Below are 22,850 nucleotides of genomic sequence, written 5' to 3'. Positions count from 1 at the left end.
TGAATAAATTTTCAGAAAGAGCCAAATGATTGCTAGAAGCTATTAGCTGTTTCGTGCATGCTGTTCTGATTACCTGCTTAAAGCACAAACATCCATAGAGCCTATCTCACAGCCCAGCAAAAATGGCAAAATGCAACCGATTCCAGCAGCAAGAGGGGAAGGTAGCAGAAAAATTTAATTAACTGACAAACTCGGAATAAACTGGGTCAAGCAGCCCAACCTTCCTCCACCATACTCAAAGAACCAAGAGTGGCAGGAAACCCCATATGCAATTCAATTCTCTATAAAAAAGTTCTAATTTTTCTTCAGGAGCAGCCTAAGAGGTGTCCCTCACCATGAAGTTTCCAGTTCAGTGTGTGATTCAGCAGATTAATCTATGTAATGTCTACCACCAGAGGGAGGTGTTCTATTATATTGTATTTTCCCAAAACTTCATCCCTGTACATTGATTTCAATTCCATTTAATCATCGTCAGTAGGGAACAAGCTTTCTTCTTTCTATAAAGACAATTTGAAGAGTCTCTTGTTATGTATAGCCACTTTAGACTAATTACTGCTATGGCAAATTTGATCTTCTATTTAACAGAAGCCACTTGGTAACTAATCCATCATTTCCATCTCAAACAATCAACAAAGCCCCTGCCCTTTATCCTCTCTTTCTGACCCATAACACAAAGACAATAAAAATGCTCATCTTCCACATGACTGGGATAAAAACGCTCATCTTCCATATGACAGGGGACCATTACAGAATTTTTTCCAAAACTGAAAGTACTCCTACTTTCTTCAGTGGGGAGCGGGGGGGGGGGGGGTAAAAAAAAGTGAAGTGGCATCACCTTGCTATCTTGCATGAATCCGTTCAGCAAATCATCAAACTTGAAAGATATATAAACTAAATAGGAGAAAAAAAGAGAGAGAGTTGCAGAAGCATGACTGATGGCATTTCATCTTTGGTAAATTCTGCTGTATAAATTTGTGGGAATAACTAGTAGTATAGTTTCCTAAAAGACAAAGGAGTGGTGCCAACAATGTCTAACTACAGGCGTTTAATTCGTGCACAAGTGCGAGTGGACAGAGGCACATACCTCTGGAAAAAGACTCAGAGTGCCAACATGAGGAGAAAAACTACTGCAGTATAAAGTGCCTAAATCACTCTCTTTAAATTCTTGCCTCTGTTGACTACAGTGGGCAATGCAGTTATGCATGGAAAAAAAAAAAAATTCCCACAACCCAGCCATCTTGCTTTACAATGATCCCACCTATTCTGCACACATAAGGAATAAAAACAATCCCTTTGTGTTTGAAAAAGGAGAGTTATATGCTTCCTACACTACAGAGCTGAAGAGCTAATACCTGCAAGACTCGAAACAACAGCAAATAGAAATACAGATGAAAAAGTGAGCATTAGGTTTTCCTGTGTGTATCACTTCAAATACAGAGTAGACCAACTCCAGTCTTCAGGATAAGAAACCTGTCATCCATTGCACTGGCTATTTCTAATTAAAGTCTGCAAGTTCTTCAATATATGAACTTTAGATAAAAGCTACCATCAGGAGACTCTCCAATGTTAAATCTGATCTTGCTGGAGAAGCAGAAATATATCTGATAAAAAAAAAGGGGAGTAAAGTTTTCCCTATTAAATGGATTTTGTTTGGAAACAGCAACAGTAAATAAAACAGGTAATATTCTGTGACTGACTTTCCACTGTTCTTCCTCATCTAAAATGCTGTAAGATAACATTTTAATGCTGCCTAATTGTCTGTATATTAAAATATCTCTGAGGCAAACAATTTCAGAAGTTGTTCTTCTGAAGGATGGATTTTATTCTCATAATCATATAGTAGGATCATAGTGACAGATATGACAACAGATACATTTTTATGCCTATATATAAATAAACTTCAAAAAAGAAATATATTTAGTACAGGCCAAAAGGGAAGAAAAAGGAATTTTTTTTTTTCTGTATGGGAAAGGAACACTAGAACCATTACTTATATTCATACTATGGGCTTGGATTATCTCTAGAAACACTACTTACACACACACAAAAATTTTTTATTTAAATAAACACATAAAACAAGGGCCGCACTAGATATTCTAAAAGTCAACTTTAAGGAACATTTATCTTTCTCTTACTCGTCCAAGGTTTCTGTAAACATTATTACATGAAGATTCCTGGCAAATAACAGGGGCAGCTCAACTGAAAACAGGAGTAATATGAAGGTATTTCAGGTGATTACATCAATCCACAGCCTAATGTTAGAGGGTTTTTTTCTAGAACTAAATTCCAAGTTGATGCATGTTTTCTCCAAGATTTTAAATAAGAAATTAATTTGTAGACTTGCATGCTAACTGCAATGATATTCCACAGGAACTCAAAATTTGAATCTTAAATCTTGTTTCATAAAGGCAAGTCTTCTGCAAATCTCCTGCACTTGACTTCACAAAGATCCAAGAGTGTTCCTGGTTATGCCCTATCTTCCTCCTGCCAAATTCAGCAACGACTAAGAACACATTAGTCCTAAACACTCTCTGATACGAAACCCACGTATTCAATTCCATCAACATACTCCCTTGCTAATTAATTTGTGACCTCTGCAACACACTCTGGGACTTCAACCTACAATCTCCTCCAGTTCCCAGTTTAGAACCTAATTCAATCTTGACTGCAACACTGTTCTGGCTTCCTGCTTATTCCTTCATTTCCAAGTTCCCCAGGCTATATTAGAACGTGCCAGCTGCATCTGGGATAAGCAGTGTGATTACAGAAGCTCAACCTTCAATTACAAGATTTCAATACCTCATATTTAATTTTAGAAACACTCATTTTTGTATTTTGCAGACATTTACACTAACAGCTGTGCTACTTCTGCTTTGCCTAGTCTGTCCCGAATTGAATTCTGCTTTATTAAATTACCACCAAACCGAGTTCTGGTTGTGATGCTGTTTGAAATAGTAAATTTAAATCTGCACATTTAAAAGAGTTTTTGAAAAACAAAGACAAATAAATCAGTGCCCCAAAAGAGACCATGGTGGCAGACGTGACAGATGAAATCCCAGCTTCTGTAGTATGTTCAACTGGATTCTTTCAAGCTGCTTTATTTTGAAGTGTACACCATTTAGAGTGAAAAATATCCCGTTATATGTCTGAAGGTAAAGTTTGTATTTATTGTTGAGTGATCTTTTCAGTATTTGCAAATACACTTTCAATACTGTTAGCTACATTTTCATAACCATTTTGTAAGGGTATCCAACTTGCTTTAGAGATAGGAAAAAGCCGTGTATGAAGAAAATTAAGCCACTTGCCCAATTTCATGCTGGAGATGCATGACAAAGTCAGGAAGCCTACATTTATTTCAAATTTAGGAAGGGTTTTTTTGGTGAGTATTTTTACAAGTTTTGAGAACAGTGTACCCTGTTTTCTTAGTCTGGCACTCTTAGCCATTACTGATGACAGGGTGCTGGCTAGTCATAGCTTTGGCTGGCCCTGTACAGACATTCTTTTATTCAATTTCATGAACTATTTAGGAATTGTTCACTTGTGCACAGGAAGCAGTTTGAAGAGAACAAGCAACACTGTAAAGAGAATGGAGCTGAGGAAAGAAGAACAGAAATCAGCAAAGAAAGAATATAGTTAGGAGTATACTGTGTGAAGAACTCAATGCCACAAATCAATTAACGTGAATATTCTGGTATTAGCCATTTTGCTTGCAAATTGTAAGGTTTGCCGTTTATATCATGCTTAATCATACTGACCCTTCTGGAAAACAAAACCTGTTTCTTAAAATTATTTCTGAAAAACTGCTCACCCAGTCCTTCTGAAAAGAAACAGCACTTACAACATCTTCATAAACACTACACAATACCTAAATAGCCTGTTATGTTGCAAACAGCAAAGCGACTAGCATAAATTCAAATAAAGTAATGCCACGGTTGACATAAAGAGCTTTTCAGTTCCTGACTTTTGCTCTCCTTTTCCAGAGGAGCCTGAAGTAGCTCATCATAATGTATGGAAAAATTACCACTTTCTGGTTCTAGAGTTTCTTTCTTTCATTCTTGCTCATCAAACTGGAAATCTCTTCTCTTCTCCACACTCCTCCAAAAAAGTTGTTTTAGAAACTTATGTTCTCTGGTCAATTTTAAGATGATTTACACAGTCTGTATTTCCCATCAAACCTGCTTTACAAGAAAACTGCACAATGATATTGATTTGCAATGCCATGAGAATAACTGCATCAGTCTGAAAATCTGCAGCAGTCCTTCATGTTGAGGACATGGCACTAACTCTTAAGAATTTTCAGACTAGTTTTCACATCGAAATTAAGTAGCAGAAAAGCAATGACTTTTTAAAAAGCGTTACAGTCACAAAGACTGCTAGGAACAGGCTTGTCTGTCAAATTCATCGCAATGCTAGATTCTCAAGCTTTCTGTTTAATTCATGCTAAAGATTGAGGCAGGCATTGGTCAGTGGAGAGTGGCAGTTGTACATGCCCATGAATGATGTGTCATCAGCTTCTAAATTCAAAACTCATGTTTATGATTTTCTGCACTACCTGCCTGACAGACTTCTTCCAGTGCTGTAAAAGGTATTGTATCTTAGCGATAGATGTCTTCTTTTCATCACTTATTTTTAGGGAGCCAGATCCTACACTGATGGACACTTCCTGCAACTTTTTTTTTCTCCTTTTGATAATATCCTTAAGCAAATGATATCTTAAAGATATTCTACAAAAAGGAAGTTAAGACTATTGTTGGTCATATTGGTATTATCTTTTCACTTGAGCATAATTCTACTTTCTTTTTCTTTAGTCATTCTCTTACCTCTGCTATCAAGCACAAGGAAAAAACCCAAGGCTAGAAGCAAGTAAAAGCAACTTTATTCTTAACATGCTGTGTTAGCAAAACATGCTAACACTAGGCAAATGCAAAGCAGTCCCAATGCACCTGAATCCTGTCAAAAGCAGAGCATGCTGACAGTATCATGTTTAAGAAGATCTCGAAGTTCAGTAAAGGTACAGAGCAATCCCTCTGCTATTCTGAACTCATTTTCATAGTTTCTTTAAGGAACCAAATCTTAGCCTGCTATTCTGATGCTGAGAAAGTAAAGTTTCTATTATCTTCACTACCTGTTCAATGACAGCAGACTGAAAGGCTTTCATCAAATCTCATGTGGTGAAGAACACAAGGCTGTAGCCTTCCACCTGGATGCCTGATTAGTGCTAAAATATCTTCAAACACATCTGCTTTTAAAAATAAAGTTGGAAGCACAGCTCTCTCTGTTAATACAAAACCACTGTCTAATTGAAGTCCAAATGAAACTGATGCAAAGCTGCCAAGCTACAACTACTTTACAGATTTTTGTCTTACTGACAAAGTTACCAGTTATTTTTATATCGCAATTTTTCACAAGAAAAAGATTGTCTATAGCGGGTTATGTCATGGATCTATCACTGATGCCTAGAAGTTTCTCCAAGCTCCTTTGCTCAGGACCTACACTTGCTCAGTTTCCCAGAAGGAGTCGGAAGTAGGAAGTCCACAACTGGAAATTTCTGAAATTTTTAAACAGAGGTTACATGCCTTGTTTAGACAAGACAACATCCATTCTGTATGCAGCTGCAAACAACAAATTTTTAGAAATACTATCTAAGCTAAAGAACTAGAAATCACATCATAAAAATAAAGAACACTAGAATATATATGTATCTATGTAAGAACAGTCACTATTTCTTGAAAATGTCCAGAGTATGTACCAATACCTTATGCAGTTTCTTAAAAAAACCCCAACAGATTACTCCATAGTTTAGTTATTCATCTATTAGAAATCTGTAGATGCAAATGGAAAAGCAGCCATATGAAAGCAACTTCAAGTATTTTTTCCAACTAAAACTGTAAGTGCAACCTAAATATTATATCTAAAATGCTGTTCAACAACTGAATATAATGAGAGCAGAGAGAATAAATAGAGAATAATTAGCTATACCAAGTGAGAAAAGATGCTCCTGAGGTATCATGCACCTGAAAGTAATTTTATCAGAAAATAAAAATCAGAATGGGCCTCACAAGGAGACTTTGCAATAACAGCATGCAATTTACATACTACTTTTATTTAAAAAATAATCATTTGTCATCTTTAAGAAAGCACTAAATAGTCCTAGGTTAATTAAGATTCAAAATTATTAGGGAAGTATATATATACACCAAGCACTCACTAAACTACCCAAAAAAGCCATTTAGTTTTGTTAGTTCACTTTAAAGCAAAACGCATCAATAAACCTCTCTTAAATTTAACAAAGTTTATGCGTATCTGCTGCTCTCCTAAAAATGATTTGGCAAGCAAAATTTTTGTGAGAAATCCAGTAGGTTCATTCTCTTCGCTGTTGTCCCTGCAGAGATTTTGAGCAGGTTGGGACATGTCTCCTTGTCTAAACTCTACCATAGTCCTCCCTTGCAAATGTAAATGGTGCGTGAGAGCAGAACTATTTAATTCGCCCATTTAATCCTCCTAATATTTTAAATATGCCAGAATTTGGTCACAATGAAGAAAGCTTTTCTCTTGTGGCACAGTATTACCTTTATCTACTGTATTTCGGTATCTATTTTCCATGCTCATTCATGCTAATTAGGGCTTTACTGAGCAAGGCGGCAACAATTACTGGGCTCTCTAGCCAGTCTAACATTGCTTCTTCTAATCAACATATTGTAAAAAGACAAAAAAAACCCACAAAAGCACACAACACCCCCCACCCCCACCAGAAAGCCAAAAAACATCGTTATTTTAATCCAGTACCATGACAGGCAGTTATTATCAGAGACTGTGATACACACTATACTGTCAAACTATATTCTTAGTAAATACATGAGCTAGAATTACAAGAGATGCTACTCTGTCCTTTTTAAAATCCAAGTCCATACCCAAATGCAAAAGTTGAATTTTTCCACAGAAGTGAAAAGCTGGTAGAGTAATAAAGAAGTGCAAAAGAGCAGGAACTTACTTTTGTCTTCAGAAGCTTCTACTACTTGAATTGTTTTTGCTGACTTCATGACATCTTACTTTTACTGATTAAGAACCTTTCCCCTTGGGTACCTATACTGGTTGTATAGTCTCCACTGAGAAGAGCTGTCTTTAGTATAAATACTAATGTTTTACACCTACGAAGGCAGTCAGATGTGAGAAACAGTTTTTCTCCAAACCTTTATTTTTATTTTCTGTGGCTCCACCCAATATTGCATAAATTGAGTTAGCTACAGGATTCCACTGGGATTTTAATCTTTCATATGTTCATTGATGTTTTATATACTTAATTATAAGGATAAAAAAAAAATATGCATTCCAAGTGTTTCTGTATACTAAAACCATGCTTTAGGAGATACTGTGTGGCAAAGAACTCTGCAATGACACTTTAAGATGTTGAGGAAAAACATGCCTCCAAAGTAAATTTTATTTTTTTCCTCTTTATTGCACCAGACTCAAAAGAACAAAGTAACTTCTTGGTTGCCACTCATTGTTTCATGACTTATGCTCTTCACTTGCAGATTTTTTGAATTTTAGAGCAACTTAACTATTCAGAACATCTGACATTTACATTTAACATAGCCATAACATGTTCACAGCACTTGGTGAGTTATGGTCTGATGAAAAAAGAGGAAAGGGAAAGAAAAGCAATTTGGAAAACACACAAGTACTGTGATTATACTGATAAAATCCTTAGAACTGACAAGTTACTGAATGTGTCTGACATTTGGAGTCAATACTTTCCTTTAAGATTGGACCATCAATTTCCAAGTTACAACCAGTAAATACATGGATCTGTGTCAGAAACCAGTTAAACATTCATCAGGTTTCAGTTACAAGTACCTAAACAAAGACAGGTTTAACTTGAATTAGTACCTTTCACTATGGAACAACTCCTTGTACTTGTGACGTATCTTGCTTCCCAGTCCTAGAGTCTCAATTTTATTAACGTATATTTGATTAATGTATTTGTAATTTGATGGTTTGCTATTTATACGTAAGTGTCGGAAAGTCTTAACCCCTCTTGCTTAAAGCTTCCAGAATTCAAAATTTTCCTCAAGCCCCAATGACATGCTGAACGTATGATGTAACCTCCACATAGCTGAATATATATCAACCTTGAGTGTACAGGGCCAGAAGTACAGCTTTGGAATACAGGAAAATATTAAAACTATTTTTTTCTTGCTTGTTGAGATGGTATACTGTTTAGTGCAAGGACCACTTTATTTTTGTTTACACATGGTACTCAGACCTGAATTTCTATCTCAGATATTTAAATGGCACTAATTTCTCATAATGTCCTCATTTTACATGACATAAGTAGAAAAATTAAATAATTTTGCTCATGGTAGTAAAGTCATTTGTGGGAAATTCCAAACTAATCCCACATCTTCGTATCCTTTCTTTTCCTACTTGCATTTCTTTCTTCTATTGTACTGAGTTTAACATCACTTTGTAGACTTAGGTGCCTAGATAACACCCTAATTGGTGAGTGCACATATCTATATATCTATCTATATATCTCCAGTAAAAAAAAAAAAAAAAAAGAGACACCCTAAATGACTACAAACCTGTGCGTCCTACCATCTTTAATATAAAGAAATCTAAAAGTCACTTTTGAAAATGTCCTAAGGGACAATTTGGTTGCATTTAAGAGATACCTGCTTTCACCTCCAAGGGACTTCATCAATGGGAAACAACAGTTATTATGGCTGTCATTTTCTACTGGCTAGAAGACTTTTTCCCATCTCAGTGGAAAACACCCCTGGTTTTGATTGTGTGCATGTTTTCTATGCATACACTGAATCACAATTGTGGATACATATAGGCATATCAGCCCAAAACCCAGAGGGTGTTGTGGGATTAAATCAATCTTTATTCTTCATATAGCTTCCAAAACCGCTGGGATCATATTCAAAATGCCCTGCTTTAGAGGCGTTCCATGAGAGACAGCACTGACATCATGGCTGACAGATCTCTGGAGTAACAGAATACTTTTTTGTAATAAAAATCAGATAGGTGAAATGGAGGAGGCAAGTTGGTCACCAAAATCTGCAGTGAAATTCTCTCAGGAACAATGAACCACTACCAGCTCACTTCATTCCGCTACATACGCAAAGTATGTTTTTTATCCCTTCTAACATGTGACATATATTTATACCCTTTCACCTGCCAAGTCGCATCCCTTCCACAAAACCTTTCAAACAAAAAACACTTACATTGCCTGCACATGATTTTACCCCAGGCAAAAGGACAAGGGAATTGCCAGCATGAAAATATCATACTTTTTCAGCACTGTTAGAAAATGCTCAAAATATACAGTGACACATGGTAAAGAAGCCTGTATAAAATACAATGTCATACAAATGTGCCTTAGAGCTGATTTAATTCTAACTAATGCTGGACAAGATGGAGTAGTAGGCCGCCCAAAGATTTTGAGAGGGAAATAAACCATGAACAAGTTTATGCAATATCACTTTACAGGAAAATTTGAAGCAGAAAATGGGAAAGTTGAACGTTAGCATTTTTTAAAGGTTTGGGTTTGGTTTTGTTTTGGGGGGTTTTTTGGTTGTTTGTGTGGTTTTGGGGTTTTTTTTTTTTGGGGGGGGGGGGGGTGGTGGATGTTTTGTTGGTTGGTTTTTTAAATTACATGGGAGAAGACCACAACAGAATGTTTAAAGCATGTCCAACAAAATTTAGAAACTTGAGTGGACCTTTTTTGCTATTATCAAAATCTGAATACATACCGTTCATAAGATTCATTTCTCAAAACTGGTGCGTGCAGCAAAACATTTTTCTTCATTACCTAACATGTTTCCCCCATTAAACTATGAGCTTCCTCAGAGGCTAGAAACAAACCACCAGCCATCTTTAATGGGTAAAAGCACCAAGAATAATTAGGAAAAACTACAGAAAACACAAGAGACAGTATTTATTTTCTGTTAAGAGAGCGAGTCCCATTAGAATGGGGAGAGTAGATGGGAGGGAGAGCGGAAGGAAAAAGGAAGCACCAGATTTTAAGAGCAATTACATGTTAAAAAGGTAGGGATGTTTTTTTCTTTTTCTCTGTGAAAGTGACAACGACTCTAGGAATTAAATGCCTGTTATAACACAGTAAGGGCAATTGTGTGAATTTCCATCAAAACTTTGTATAAGCAAGAAATGCAATGATTACTAAGGAGCAGAAAGGAATTCAAAATATTTAAGTCAGATTATGAACCTGGTTTTATACTGGTATCTCCAAGAGGCCTAGAAACTATAAAGACTAGAACATGCCTGGTGACCACTGGTGACAAAGCTGATTTTATTTCTACACCAGGATTAGGTTTATATATCTGTATTTGTATGCAGCATAGACATGCCGGGTAGAGAAAAATACTGCATAGAGACAAAACACAGAACCCGTAAATGACTAGGAGAGAAGGTATCAAAGATCTTAATCATCTTTAAAAATCACTTGTTTCACCAATATGCTGTGGCCAGTGGAAGTAGAAAGCTTACCCCCAGCAGGTTTGGCAGGAGAGGTAAGTATCTGATCATTCAATAGTACCCTTAAGCTGGCTGCTTGAAAAGCAACACCGAACAGCCCTCAAAAGACCAATTCAATGATACTCAGCAAGAAGTATAAAGAACACAAATTCTGAAGAGAACACTACTGGGTGAAAAATTCATGGTCCTGCAGAGTGTGAGAAGACATAGAAAGCTGAGTGAATAGAAGAATTTTTATTGCAGTCATTTTTAGAAGACTGCACCATCCAGTGCATACGATACATACTTGTATCAAAGTACTTAGGAGGTATTCTGCTCTCCAACACTGACTTTCTGGTTGATGTTGCAAAAATCACTTCAGCTGAGTTTCTTTCCACTTTTTCTGTATGCTGGCTTTGTCAAATTAGCTTGCAAACTCATAAGCACAATGATTTGCTCTCAGAATTCACCTATGAAGGATGCTCAGGAAAGCTAACTCAAATGACAATGAATTGAGTCTGAAGCCATAGAGCATTAAGTCTAAGTATAGTAAAGCCTCACAAATTTCTCAGAGATACCAAATCTTTAGATTCAACTTCACACCTCCAGTCAATACACTTAAGTTTTCCCATGTCTTGCGTTGGCCTTTTATGCATGTTCACCAGAAGATTTCCAAACTGAATGCTTTAATTAAAGCCTAGATATACAAAATTACTGCTTTACTACATAATTATTTATTATTGCTTTTACTGCTTCATGTAGTACAAAGAAATTTCCATCCAAAAAAAGCTTCTTTGTGTTAAGAGCTAGAATCAGAATTTCCTATTCTGCAAAAATACACCATATTAATATGCAGCAAACTAGCTGCAGCCCATCAAATTGACCTATCACTCCTTCTCCATTTTAGTCTCTTGGAAAGCCTTACACCAATAACCCTACTATATACTGACTTTCATGGACAAATCATTAATCTTCCCTACACTGCTTATTTCAGCTAGGATAATGTTTGATCTAATTCTAACACATTTTCATTTCAGAACCAATTGTAAATCTCAGCATGGGATTATATACAACTTCAATGAGACAGTCTCATCCAAGAATCTGCTGACACGTACTTGTTTAGATTTGCAGTATTTTCCTTATGGGGGTGGGAGCTCAAGGAGAAAGGTTAGCTGAAAAAAGGAAATTTAAAAAGAAGTGACACTTCTTTCCTGCTAATCATATTGATATGACTATATATGAAATCTGACTTAACTGCTCATGGCATTTCTATTTACCTTTAGAAATTTCAAGGCAAACTCCGTGTTCTCTCTTTATAGGTGCTTTTCACTGCACCTAGTGAGTTGCAGCAATTAACACAAAGCAAGAAAGCAGCTCTCTAAACCTGCTGACAGCCATTTAATGGGAGAGGTGGCAAGTGGTGGACACATCCTGGCAGTGTGCTTAATGGATACACAAACACCCACAGTCGTCAGCCTAAAGTGATACTGGCAGAAAATTAACTGAGATACAAAGCTCATTTAACAAAGAGACCCACAGCAATCTGGACAATATAAGACTGCGTAAAGGTTGGGAGAGGGAAAACAAGAAGATGCATTTCTTCAAGGAGATGGCAGTCTTTAATTTCACAAGTCATTTTATTTAGCCTTGTTGCTTCAGTGCACAAACCATTGCCTCTGCTTTGCAAAGCAAATGTTTTTGTACAGATCTGTAAGCTCCCTGGATAGAGCATGTCACAGACTTGCTTGAGTTAAAAGGAGATTTTTGTGTTAATAACACTGCCACCATATCATGTTTTCTTCAGACACTTCAGAAGGTAGCTGTAATAGAAATTATAGTCTCTCTCTCACATTCTGACCATTTCACAACTCAAACCTCAACCACTGTCAGACCTATTGTAATTGCTGACAGAAAAGCAAACCAGTATATTGACTTATGCCAACTACTGGCATTAGGAAATAAAGAGAAAGACCTACGAACAATGATTTAAAAAAAAAGAAAATACAAAACAAAAGAAAAAAAAACATACCACATGCTTAAGAAAGAAAACCCCAATTCTTTATCTATTCATGCTGCAGTAATAATCAGCAGCCCAAACAGGGCAGGGCTGCTGTTCTACCATACAAGGTAGGATGTAAACAAAAGAGAACATGCAGAGGCAAGACTGCAGAAAGTATATTTGGGATATTACAGTGTATTTCAAATATTGTAATGAAATCACAAGTTCAAACTCTTCTGTAACATGTCTGTGGGATTCTGTCTTTGTGGTGACTAAGATAAAAGATCAAACTACACTGGTTTATGATCTAGTATGAAGGGCAATTACCCTGTTAATTAGTATTTTTAAGCAACTTTCTGTGGCACTGAGAGCATGCTTCTTCTTGCAGACTAATGAAATTTCAAGTCCGTGAATCCTCTGCAATAATTAAAATGAGGAAAATGTCAGGCTGTTTTCTGGGATCTGACACTTCTCAACACAGAACATACAATCCTGAAGTGACCTGTAAATCCACTACTCACTTTCTTCCTCCAGACCTTCTCTTTGAACTATCTGTATTCCAACAGCTAGAAAAAACATCTATAAACCCCCCCAATATTATAATGGTATAAACAGACAGCATTCCCTGAAGTTTTAGAATTATGCAGCTAATGGTAAGCCTTGCCATCCTCCTTTCTTACATAACATTAAGGAAAAAAAAAGTTTTACATGCTGCAATAATAAAAAAAAAGTTTTTACCCTTAGCACAAATAGACTTCCCTTCACTTTTTAAAAGTCATTTTTCAAATACAGTTCATCTAACCTCTAGTTGAGGACAATTTTATTCCTCAAACTGGAAACAAAACAAAACAAAAAAACCCACAAACACTAAACCCATCCCACCCAATTATCTATATGAGCCAAAAGTCTGAAATTTTGTCCAATGCAAAAATACCCTAAGCACTTTTCAACCAAAATGTGTCCAAAACAAGATGACTGCATCATTTAAAAATCTCATCTTGAAGAAAGAAACACACCACAGTTCAGAAAACATTTCTTCTAACAGCTGCAGCATTTTAAGCAGCATTTCCTGCATGTTCCTCAGCCAACCTACAGCTGTGCTGGTATTACGGTGTGATGAACCACACCAGAAAATTGATCTGAATTTGGAAAAAAATAGAACCCCTCCTCTCATCTCAAAGAACCTCACACACCAGAAAAAGCACAGTTTTGTTGTCAAATTTTTTTGACTCTGGTCAGCATCATGTAGTTCCCAGCCCAGTTACACAACAGAACTGGGGGGGCAATACTGAGGAGGGAACAAACAACAGAGAGTCCTTGAAACTGTATCAATCACAGAAGAAACGTACTCGAAACCCTGGCTTTAGTTTCATATATCTGTAGAGTAAGCACTGCCACAATTTTCAGAGCAATCATGTTCTGAGTGTTACTTAGTTATCTTTGCTTCAGTAGCTTTATGGGAAAGTTTTCTTAAATTAAACCCTATTCCTGTAGAAGCATACGTATTTTAATATCCATGAATGGTGCTATTACTTGGAGATAGTATGTCAACACCCTTCACCTTTCCACCCTCTCTCCATGCAGCTCAATCAACTTTCTAATAGTAAAACTTTAGAATGCCTTTCTTTATCCTTTGGTATGACAGTCTCAAATAAGACTTTCAATGTGCTTTTCATTTAGAAGTAACTCTACAAACCATAAGCAAGTATTACTGTCTCTCTGGCACAGTTAAGTATTTGTAACAAACATTCTAAAATCAGCCACACATCTTCCACAAATATCCCTTCTTCCATTTTTTAGCTAAAAGGCAAAATTCCTTTCTTTGTCACCATGAATGTCTTTGCCAGATGTATCATGGGAGCCAGCATTTTAGAAAGATTTAAAAGAGGCAACATTGTCAATGTTTCTATCTAAAAGAATAAATAAATCATAAATGAAACCCTCTTGCTCCAGAGGGAAATCAGTTGCCAACAAGGGTCAAAAATAAGTCTCCCTTTGCTATCAGTTATTAGTGTGTTATGCATTTTGTGGTCTAGATAAGGTTTTTTGCTCCTTTTCTTAGTAAAAGTCCTGGATACCTCCCACTCCAGACAAGGTTCTGAATGCAATCCAACTCAGTGCAGTAATTTCCATGATATTCTTGAATTTCTCTCAGCAATAATGACGTGAATTCATAAACTTATTTTTATCTTCTGGCTTTCACTACCGTATTACTTTGGTTAGAAGGCAGCTCTAAGCACTGCCATGTCCAAAACATGTTAGAACATGTCATCAGCGTTCATTCCTTTTTTCTAGGATGCAGAGATGACAAAATCAAGACACCTCTAGTTATTCCTAAATTGACTTTCAGACAATTTGACAATATGTCCTTAGTTTGTAATTAGCTTATTAATTTCCACTACCCATCAATTCTGACCCATGTGTAATTGCCCTCTCCCTTGTGGTCTCAAAGCTAGCTGTGAGGTGGTAAAATAACCTGAAATACCGAACTCATCCAAGTGTTTGCATTTTGGTGGGTTATTTTTTCCCCCAGCTCAGTCTGCTGTGTGGCCAAAACAGCCATACCAGCAGAGGGAAACAGCAAGTCAGGCTTTCTAACTCGGTCTACCTATACCAGTTCATATTGCTGGTGGAACTCTATAAAGCTTAACTTAAATTTTGAGTTAAATCTGAGCTAGCTTGACTTCAACCAACTAAACATAGAAAGTTTAATCATGTACAGCTTCAGATGAAACTTCCCAACACTGAGCCTGGAACCAGATACTGAGAGGGGGAGCAAGACTGGTCCAAATATAGACAAACTTGACAAAATAAAACCAAGACTGACAAATCTAAAGAGCAAACTGGACAACTCTATAGCTTAAGCACTTCTTTGAGGCACAGTTACTGTTCAGCAGGTAAGAATGGGAAAGAGCAATGAAATACATGAAGTCTAACAAAGCACTCTATACCACCATTTGTCTAATTCTACCTGACATATAAGATGGTGTCCAAAATTAAAACAAAATCAGAAAAATTAAGTTTAGAATGGAAAGATACTAGATAAAAGCAGCTATTAAATCAGTAGACAGTATAGGCCTTCTAAAAGTGACTTACAGAAAAAGTAGTAACCTGAAACATAATGTTATGTCTCTAGGGGATGGTTTTATCTTTGAGATAAAAAAAATGAACACATCATAGTGTCACTTCACTGCCTGCTGAGAAATCTGTATCCTGTCATCTGTCCAACTCAAAGGACAACACTAGGAGAAATCTGAGTGGTGAGCTCCACAGCTTCTGAGAGGTTATGTGATTTTCTGTTCTTCCCTGCAGGTTAGGCAATAGCTACAAAGATGTGGAATTTTGTTTTCCTCCTATTGCTTCTGCATTGTCAAGAGACAAAAGAAAAAGCTTTAAGAATAAATATACATTTCAGAATTTATCTTGAATCCCTGTACGCACAAAGTGAAGAGAGGCAGTTCAGTGTTTTCAAAACCAGGAACATTGATATAGTGGAACTAAGCAGATCAAGCTTTCAGACTGTATTTTAAAAGCACTGAATACATGGCTGGCTGGGCACACTAATAACCAACTTCAAACAGCAGCTGAAGTAGCTCTATAATGGAAAGACAGCCTAACTAAATGAATACCAAGAAGGAAAACCAGCTTATTTTTCCATCACTCCTATTTGCTTGTCCACAAAACCCACAATAGAACTCTCTACTATTTGCCCTCCATCTAATTTATCATATTGAAAACTAATATACACAAACTTGTGTAAGTGGAACTTCAGAACTATTTCGTGTAAAAGGCTAATGACTTGAGTCGCATTTCTCAAAAAGTATGCTATTGTTTTGGTTGCTTTAGAAAGTGTTACCCATGTTCTAAAAATAAAGTCATGATTATTGAACCATTCTGAATCTGGATAAAACATATTTCTTTAGATTTAGGAGCACTATTGTAAACATTTGCTTTTTATTTTCCTTAGATCCAGAACAGTGAAAATTACCTCCCTCTGTTTTTTTTCTATGTCCATATGAGTTATAAACCACAGCTGCAGTCCTCATTTAATTGTCTGAAGAACAACCTGGGATACCCAAGGCATGTTCTCACTGGGTACGGTGCAGTACTTCTGTTATTACGACTATTTTTTATCTGAGCGCAACACATAATCCTGACTATATTACATGATGCAAGTCAGAATGGAAAGAATCAAACCATATGTCACAGGTATCAATGCAAAGTCTAACAGATATGGTCAACAAAAAGCATTTTTAAACCATTATGGCAGAGTAGTGGGAATTAAGCGATGTAACACCGTGTAGACTACAGCAGAACCCAAGATACACGTCTCAGCTCCTTAACTGGAAAGTCATTCCTGCTCTCAAAAAAACTCCCACACTGTCCAAGAGCAAGGATAAGCCATGAGAAAACATAGGAGAAACAAGAGAATTAGCAGCTAGTAGTGAAAACAACAGGACAATCTCTTGACCATTAATTAGCATACTAGAACAAAGTCCAGTGCTGGCTGTCACTCAAGTTATAAACTATGTTTCCTGGGAGAAAACTTTAGGATAGAAGGTATACAGGACAGATGTTCTTTTGCAGTGATAGGAATTTTAGGATTTGTTATTATTCATAGTTGGTGAAATGTATTGGCAACCAGCACAATGCGAAATTAAAAATTCAAGTAAGGAAGGCAGTGTGGCTTACAAGCTTTTGTTAACCATCCAAATATTTATCACATTAGTAGTAGGAAGCATGGTGACAGATGAGAAAGCTGGGGTTTCCTAAATGGTATTATGAGTTTACAGGACCACGCCAGAGGTCCCAAAGCACAGAAACCTGCTTTGGCAGGTTGCTGCAAAACCAACAGATGTAAAATAGAGATTTTAAAATGTTATATTGTTTCACCTGTGATTACAAATTGCAGTGTATTTGAGCTGCATTTGGTGAGCTGGGAGATAAATACTGTTCTCAACAGATATACGGCTGTGTTTTGGAAAGGATACCGCTCCACAGAGATGGATTGTGAAATATCACCTATAACTAACAAATACTACTGTGTGCAAGAGAGATTATATAGGACACCGCTTCTCTCATTTGCACACCAGACATCAGCAAATATTCTCCCCATGGCATTACATAAGAGACATTCAAATAAACAGTAAGAATTGTCATACCAATGACAGCTGTTCATTGTTTCAGAAGGCACGGATGCAGCTACTTTCCCACTCATTTCTGTTAGTATGACAGTAATGTACAGTAAAGGAAACTTTTGATAACAAGTGTTTTAACAGTCAATAGCAATTTACCTTAAGGGGTTGATAATCTTTGCTCTAGTAAATCAAGCAGTATAAGCAATGTTTCATTCTTATAGAAACCCCTAAAAGGCTGCCCTTGGAGCACTTAAGTGTATTCTATAAGGGCAAAATAAATGCAGACACGCCTGAGAATTTGTTCCTATCACTTTCCACAAAAAGATAATTCAAAATAAAGGATTGACAGATGTTATCTGAGCTTCTTGATAAGTACTTCTGTTCTTTAAATATTTTAAGTCCAATAAATTCAAGATGCTTTTGTACTGTAATTCTGCTCAGTCAGAAGGCAAAATAGGTAACTGAACAAATACACCATCAGGGTCCAGCTTCAGAAATGCAGTATGGAGTTCCCCACTTGCAGAACTTGACACATGCTTTGAACCAGCAGAAACACTTCCTATTCCTCCTCCAGGAAGAAGGTGATTTTATTATGACTAACACAATCATCAGCTTCTCTGGAAAATGGCCAACACCATGTCAGCTTTCCATTAGAAACAGACAAAGCTGACATTTCATACCACCCGTGATCAGTGGTTACTTAGTGGCACAGCTACCCTGCACTGCTTGAAGTACCTTCCAGTACGTGATGCACAGTACCAGAATTTAATGTTTTTAAAGCTACTTATCAAGGTAGCAAAAGATTACAACTTCTATCACTCATCATGTGGACAGGCTGTTGTGGTGGGGGTCAGGGAAGGGGCGATGGCAATAAAATTATGTTTAAACAAACACATGTAGTAATTGACATCCTTAAACGAAGGGTAGCTTTATTTTGCTCACCCAAAACCAGGAATATGCTTTAAAAATATTTCCTTCTTGCAATTTCAGTGTTTCTGAACCAAATACTGATGACATTTCATTGATTTGGGTGCAGTTTTCTATATCATACAGCCAATTCACTCATTATCTGACCAACTTAACACTAGGTTCAAACAGTTCATACAAATTATTTAATACTTCAACCAAGAACATGGGCTTTGGTTTTTTTGTTGTTCTTCCCCTTCCTAATTCCTTGATATAGAAAAAAAGAGAAAATGCATGCTTAGTTCCTAATAAAACATTATTTTCTCAGTTACAAAGCACTTAAAACCATGTAGATAGTTAAAAAAAGAAACATTACTGAAAATTCAATTCACATTTATGCCAAGGCTAGCTTCTGTACATACGAATCCCTTATATAGTTCACTTGCGTGCATTTGAACCATTAACAGCTCACATTCAAGACTGGATAAGATAAACTAAGATAAACTATATGGACAGGTTTCCACTTAATTTTAGGTACACTGAAGAAATGAACACTATTTTGATTTAGCTACAAAGTCTCTTTGAAGTGTTACAAACATTTATTTCCCCTCCAATACATATCAGCTTCAGGGCACTTTTCAACTAACATGTTGATCCCTGAAGTAACTTTGATTTTTAAAAAGTGTTCTTGTATTACACTTAGCAATCACCTTCTCAAGAGGGCTCTCATTTATGGTGCACAACTTCATTCTGGACATTTTTCAAATTAGCTGACATTGAGATGCTACAGCTTCTCACAATGAGGAAGTACTATTTATTCCGTTAGCATATGGTGCAACCCTTCCGCTGTCCATCAAGGAATACAAGAGTTACCAAGGGATGGTACAACTTCCTAATTATTTAGAGTTTCCAAAATTAACATCTTCATGAGAATATTCTGTATATGAACAAAGTTCTTCTGAATTCCATTTCCTCTTGATTTCTTCCTGAGAATCTCTAGCTAGCCCTGTGACCTCAAACACAGGACCAAAAATCACATTTAAAGGCAAATTACCAGGATTTTGAAAAACCATATAAGTTATTATGCAACTATCCAAAGTAAAACAATCCGGGACAAACAGTAATCTGCTAACCACTGCAAATCAGTCAAGAAATGGGAGAGGTGCAACTCAGAGGCACCATTTGCAATGAAGTCCTGTTTCAACTCAGTTACGAAGTTACATGCCATCCCTTCAAGGCATATCACTGAAGAGGAGTGAATATACTTTGGAAATTAGTTCGATTAAATCTCTGGGTTTACATTTAATTTAGAGAGGGCATTCTCTTAATTGCAAGAGCCTTTTCATGCTTTGCATGAAAAAGAAACAATTAGAACAATCTGAAACAAAAGGAGTGTGAAATTTCTCCACCATCTCACATGCTGTTGCAGCAAGTGCAGAGACATGTAACAGATGGTCAATTTAACTTACATTCTCAGTTATTAAACATTACCTGCAGGTCCATTAAACTGCTTTTCTACTGGAAACACTATATAAATTACTTAGTACCCACAATGCAGAGGATTAACTTGACCTTTCTCTAGGGCACGATACATTCCTGCTCAAAGCCATTCAAATACAAAGCTAAAATGATATTAGCTGTTCTTCTAGTGTCAAATTTTACATTTACATCTTTAGTAGGTGAGCTGGAGAGTGTCAGTCATCCACCTTATTGCAAACACCATGGAGTTAATGGGTACTAGAAAAAAGCACAGTGACAGATTAAGGTACTATAAAACAGTTGTGTGAACCCAGGAATTGAAAATCCTGGTCAGCACAAGAAGGACAGAAAAAGTACTGCTTTACACTGTTGCTATCTGTGCCTGTTGTATGCAATTTACACGACAACTTTTGCCTCTTCTTACAAACATGCTTCAATAGCTCCTGGAAATGACAATACACAATACTGTTTTTAATCCTCTGCCTGGAAAAATTAAAATACTGAGAACTTGATCAAATACTGATTTTACCCAAAGTAATTGCTTGCCTTATGGCAAGCTACAACTTATTAACTATGTATATCACAAAAATTGCATGTAAATTAAGATGACTTCTGAAATCCATCATTACAGCTAGCCTAATTATTTGATTTAATGTATTCAGATCTGCGTAAATAGTATAGAGGATGAAAAGCTGTTCGTTATTATTAAAACCTCAAGTAAAACTACTCCTGCTTCAAGTGAGTGCATTGTGGGAGGTATGAAGGCAAACTCTCCTGTGCTTCCTATCATGTGGTTTTTAACACCTGAACTCTCAAGAAATGACAAAATTTCAATCAACCAGGAACTACACTTTTGCTTGACTGAGCTCTAAGACACAGAAAGTTAGGTGAAAAGGCATACTACTAGGCAGCATACAAAGAAGATTCAGGGATATATTTGGTTGGTATACCATTATGCACTTAGATGTGTGACCGTGTGAAAGCAAACAGAACTTTGAGAACAGTTCTTTCCCCGTAATGGCTTCAACACACAACAGCCCAGGGAAGCAATAAATATTCTTTGAAACAACCTGAACAATTAAAAATCTAAGTACACTTTTCCTCCTTCTTCACAAATATTTATTTTGGAATAGCAAGTATACTTACTTAGACCACTTGCTCATCCTGCTCCTTCCCTGACAACCACAATCCTTCAAATATGGGAAATGGGCACAAACTGAAAGACAGGAGGCTCCATCTGAATATCAGGAAACACTTTTTCACTGTGACGGTGACTGAGCACTGGCACAGGTTGCCCAGGCAGGTTGCAAAGTCTCCATCCTTAGAGATATTGACAAGCCATCTGGACGTGGTCTTGGGCAATGGGCTCTAGGTGGCCCCACTTGAGCAGGAGGGGTTGGATTAGATGACCTCCAGAGGTCCCTTCCAACCTCAACCCTTCTGTGATTCTGTGAAATACGCAGCAGTCTGACCAATGAGGAAGAACCCCTCCCTGTGTAAAGCAGTTATTAATTGCTGAAAGAGCTATCTAGCAGTACTAAGACTGTATTCCTGTGCTACTGTTTGAGAATAGAAACAAACAAAGGATTTGGACAGCATGTAGAACATCAAATCAACAGCATCCATGAAAATCATGGATAATCTCTTACTGTCAGCTTACAGGAGACAATGATCTATATACCAACACCTACAGGCAAATATGATCTCTAAGAAATGGCTGCATTAGGGGAAGCTGCATCCCATCTGATGGTGATGATCTGACCTCAACCACATTCAGCTTTGTCATACGCTGGATGCTCTACAGCAATGCTGTTAGCCCAAACCCTCAGGGAACTACAACTAGTGCTGAATATAGCAGTCATCATCATATGGCGAGTAGCATGTGAAACTTGTCCATACCTCTGTACTGGCTTCTCGGAGATGAAATTCAGGTGGCATCTCAGATCTTATCTTTGTGAAACCCAGTGATCTGCCAACATGGTACTAGAAGGCATCTGAAGAGAACCATGCAGTGAACTGACACACCACAAATTGCCTAAAGCAAGGGTGAAGCTCACCTGCATAGCACAGACTCTTCCCCACAGTCAATTCAAGTCTCCGTAATTAATTCCTACAGAAACTAAAACCACTGCAAATATTATCAGTATCTTCTCTAAAGGCAAGGTATACTTTGGTGATCTGGCTTTCGCTAACATAAATATAGAGCAGAGAATAAAATAACTTTATTAAATAACAGCCCTACAGGATTTACCTTGGGGAAAGAAAGAACAAACCACCCATAACAGATGTTAATCACATTGCTTAATTGACTTCAGGCATTACAATAAGGGGAACTATATATGAAGCAAAAACCCATACCAAGGAGGTAAATTCCTTAGAAAATGCCACGTTTGAGCCAACACAATCAGTAGTCCAGGACACTATGAAAACACTATGTTTGAGGCAGACAAGTAGCTATGCTGGAACACAATATCCTCTAGAAGATCATGCAATGCCACAGAGAATTAAGAGAGCACCTGTGCTCTTGCTGGGTAGAACATTAACATGAAGGGCTGCCAGTGGCTTGGAAGCATTATTCTGTAGATATTTAAATACAGATAGACACACTTTAAACACTTCAGGCAAGCATATTTGTAATTCTTACAATATTACATAATAAAAGACAACAGTACTAAAAAAAAAAAAAGAAAAGCCAAATACTTTAATATTGACAGAGAGTTCATTTTAAAGAATGTCTCTGGATTTTTCTCAAAGACACCATGTAATATTGTTTAATTTCTCTCATGAATTTTAACTTGTTCCTCTTTTGTTTACACTCTCCTGTTGAAACAGAATTTTATGTATTCTTT

At 36.8% G+C, this 22,850-nt stretch overlaps 1 protein-coding gene and 1 long non-coding RNA gene across 3 annotated transcripts in view; both read right to left on the bottom strand.

The window, feature by feature from the left end:
- Positions 1-22,850, bottom strand: part of ZFAND3 (zinc finger AN1-type containing 3) — a 149,788-nt gene that overhangs the window by 67,016 nt on the left and 59,922 nt on the right. The gene's annotated exons all lie outside the window — the stretch shown is intronic.
- On the bottom strand, positions 352-5,509 carry LOC142407783 (uncharacterized). The gene is made up of 3 exons (XR_012775047.1): positions 5,494-5,509; positions 836-891; positions 352-497 (listed from the first exon to the last, which is right to left on the bottom strand). It is a non-coding gene; the product is annotated as an uncharacterized LOC142407783 (long non-coding RNA).

The sequence above is a fragment of the Mycteria americana genome, chromosome 3 (assembly GCF_035582795.1).
Source record: "Mycteria americana isolate JAX WOST 10 ecotype Jacksonville Zoo and Gardens chromosome 3, USCA_MyAme_1.0, whole genome shotgun sequence".
In the NCBI taxonomy this organism is placed as follows: domain Eukaryota; kingdom Metazoa; phylum Chordata; class Aves; order Ciconiiformes; family Ciconiidae; genus Mycteria; species Mycteria americana.
This window is presented reverse-complemented; position numbering and strand designations above follow the sequence as displayed.